Below are 3,625 nucleotides of genomic sequence, written 5' to 3' on the forward strand. Positions count from 1 at the left end.
GATGAGTTTTGATGTGCGAGGAGGAAACGAGTTTTGGTGCGCGAGTAGACTCGCTTCGTCTAAACCTACCTAGACATGAGTGATTACATTGAGACACTATCGATGTCTTCACATAGCTCCTCGGATACCAATGAGTTACGGTAAGTCCCCCTTTCCTAGTTTTTCCACATGAAGGTTCCGGGTCTGATTTCCAGGGAGGGTCAAATATTTGACATTTGTTAAGGGAGAAAAATGCCTTTTTTAGTGCCTTAGAAAGTAGGCTTTATGCAACTCAAAAATTAGAAAGTAGGCTTAAGCGCGACTCAAAAATTAGAAAGTAGGCTTTAGCGTGACTCAAAAATTAGAAGTAGGCTTTTATGCAACTCAAAAATTAGAAAGTAGGCTTAAGCGCGACTCAAAAATTAGAAAGTAGGCTTTAGCGTGACTCAAAAATTAGAAAGTAGGCTTTTATGTAACTCAAAAATTAGAAAGTAGGCTTTAGCGCGACTCAAAAATTAGAAAGTAGGCTTTTATGTAACTCAAAAATTAGAAAGTAGGCTTTAGCGTGACTCAACAATTAGAAAGTAAGCTTTAGCGTGACTCAAAAATTAGAAAGTAGGCTTTATGCAACTCAAAAATTAGAAAGTAGGCTGTTATAAAACCCCAAAATTAGAAAGTAGGCTTTAGTGTTACTTAAAACCTAGAAAGTATTTAAGTTTTTTTTTAACTGTTTGTAAAAGCCTACTTTCTAATTTTTGAGTTACATAAAAGCCTACTTTCTAATTTTTGAGTCACGCTAACGCTAAAGCCTACTTTCTAATTTTTGAGTCGCGCTTAAGCCTACTTTCTAATTTTTGAGTTGCATAAAAGCCTACTTTCTAATTTTTGAGTCACGCTTAAGCCTACTTTCTAATTTTTGAGTTGCATAAAAGCCTACTTTCTAATTTTTGAGTCGCGCTAAAGCATATTTTCTAATTTTTGTAACAATTATTATTATTTTAACATTTATCCTTTAAATCACTACATGAGTGTAAGAACCTCTTTAAATCACTCCTTTAAATCAACTACATGAGTGTAAGAACCAACGAAACCAGACCAAATCAAAGCAGCCGTAACAATTATTATTATTTTAACATTTATCCTTTAAATCACTACATGAGTTATACAACCAACGAAACCAGACCAAATCACTAAGCAGCCCAAGACACGTGTTTCGTCCTTATTTGGACTCATCCAAAGCCATGGCATCCAAAGCCAACAAATATTGAAAGTTTTTTTTTTTTTTTAAACTGTTTGTAGGATATCAGTTGGACATAGCTGGGAATTGAACCCGAGACCCTTGGATTAGGAAACAGAGACCTTTGCAAGCAAGCTACCATGACTTGGTGATGTGTTATGGTTTCGTTGTAGTATTTAAACCCAATACTCAAAGAGGTTCTTACACCATTACATCAAGTATTTAGAAATCCCACCAGAGTTCAGCATGTATATCGTCTTCACTCTATAGGTAACTGAATTACTGAATGTAACTAGCTTAAAAATCGTCCAGCTTACACACAGAACAGAAGGATTCCGGGGTATTGTTCGAATGCTTGGAAATGGAAAGCCAACAAATATTGAAAGTTTTTTTTTGAACTGTTTGTAGGATTGTAACAATAATTATTATTATTATTTTAACATTTATCCTTTAAATCACTACATGAGTTATACAACCAACGAAACCAGAACTAATTTTTGAGTCGTCCCAAAGCCTACTTTCTAATTTTTCAGTAGCACTAAATTTTACTTTCTAATTTCATGATTAATAGGAGTGGAGCGAATTGAAAATTATTACGACTTCAATAATATGACAGTGATGTGTCAGTCAGTATTTTGCGACCAACAGTAAGAGAATCAGAATTGCACGACCTCAATAATACTAGAGTTTATTCATAATATGACTTTAATTTAATGAATCAGTTTATTTAACTCTGCTCTAATGTTTCATCTTTGGTCTTCTTCTGTTTCAGGTTCGTCAGACGATATCACCTCCAGAGCTTCAAGTATAAAGACTCACTAACATTACTTTGTACGAATAGAGTAGAATTTTGTACTTACACTCGTTTTTTTTTCTCGTTAATGTAAAGTTTTAATTGAATCAATTTTGTTTTTTACATACATATTTTCTAGAAAATCGAGTATACACTTATTTCTAATCCCACTATAGTTTGTTTTTATAAAACTGTTTGTACTTACTTTTGTAGGTATACCCATTCTTTAGATTTTTTATGTAGACAAGAAGAAAAGTTTTTTTTTTAAGTCTTATTTTTCCCCGAAGTTTTAACATGTCCATATTTCCCAAAGTTCCGAACATGGGTAGGTTCTGAATAAAATAACGTTGCTATGAAGGTAATCATGTAACTTTGCTTGAAAGATAAAATTATTGTAATTGTAACACGTCCCAATATAATCAATATATCGATGACATTACTACACCTATCAGAAAAGAGATCAGATCTTTATCATTTTCTCCTCGGTTTTTCTTGTCCTAATGTTTCACAGCTTAGTCTTTTGGTTTTCATGTCTCAAGTCACATTTCTCTGCAAGCATTCACTGTTCTGATGAAGCAGGACATACTCGCGAGTGCTGAGTCCAAACTCTATCACATCGCCTTCAAATAATTCCACATAGGTGAGAGGAGCAATCTTCATGCCATTCACGAAAGTTCCATTCATAGATTTCAAGTCCATGAGGTAGGGTCGTACTACGCGCGTATTATTCAGTGAGAGTTCCCGGTATTGTAGTACAGCGTGTTGATTGGAGCAGGAACAATGCCGGATTAGTATATCACTCACCTTAGCGTTCCTCCCTATGATATATGCACTCTGACGATGTATGTACATGATGGGCAGGGGTTGATGATTCTTGAACGGGTACAAACGCCACTTGTACTGGCTTGGTAGCTTAGCGTCTTTCGGTTCATAATAGATGACGATAGGTCGTAAGGTGCTACGCTTCAGAATGTCCAGTTTTCGTTTGACAGCGATGTCCTCACTAGCGACAAATGTTGACGCGTGTTCCCGACGTATCTTAACAGGGGAGCTGTCATGGCATTCAGTCACAGGCGAATCATCTGGAGTCCTAGTTGTTTTATCCGAGTGTTTCCTTTTCCTTGATGTTTTCTCTGTGGAAACATCTGTGGGTTTCATCACTGGTACTCCATCGAAGAGCAAAGCGCATACAGCATCAAGCATGGGGAGAGAAGCGACGAATTCAAATCGCATAGACCTGAAGCAAAAAGCTCTAAGCTCTTTTCTCTCTGCTCCACTCTGTTTTTAGCCTAAGTAAGAATTCTGCCATTAAAGCATCAAGAAGAGAGAGAGAGTGGGAGAGAGAGATCTTGTAACTGTTTTGCTGTGTTTTTGGGGTGACTGTTTCCAGGAAGTTCTTATGTTATTTCCTAGGCGAATTCTTGTGAAAAGGTTCAATTAAGAAAATAGAGCCATAGAGGTACTGTTTTTCTTTCCACCCCCTTTTTTAGTTTTGATAGAGGGAACTGTAATAACGAATGTACTATCGTCCTGAAATCGTAGGAAGAAGAACTACAGGATAGGAGAAAACCAGCCATTCCAAGAACGAACCCTATCTGTTCAGGACCAAGTCCGCT

General features: G+C 36.4%; 1 protein-coding gene and 1 pseudogene across 1 annotated transcript in view; one reads left to right on the top strand and one right to left on the bottom strand.

Annotated features, from left to right (window-relative positions):
• LOC103513744 overlaps positions 1-2,509 on the top strand; it is a 26,078-nt gene extending 23,569 nt beyond the window's left edge. Inside the window, 1 exon segment of the mRNA XM_026826726.1 lies at positions 1,989-2,509. The gene's annotated coding sequence lies outside the window, so the exon portion shown is untranslated.
• Positions 2,510-2,543: 34 nt separating this feature from the next.
• Positions 2,544-3,212, bottom strand: LOC113469210 (annotated as a pseudogene).
• Positions 3,213-3,625: the final 413 nt, after the last annotated feature.

The sequence above is a fragment of the Diaphorina citri genome, unplaced genomic scaffold, assembly GCF_000475195.1.
Source record: "Diaphorina citri unplaced genomic scaffold, Diaci psyllid genome assembly version 1.1 scaffold41, whole genome shotgun sequence".
NCBI classification, from domain to species: domain Eukaryota; kingdom Metazoa; phylum Arthropoda; class Insecta; order Hemiptera; family Psyllidae; genus Diaphorina; species Diaphorina citri.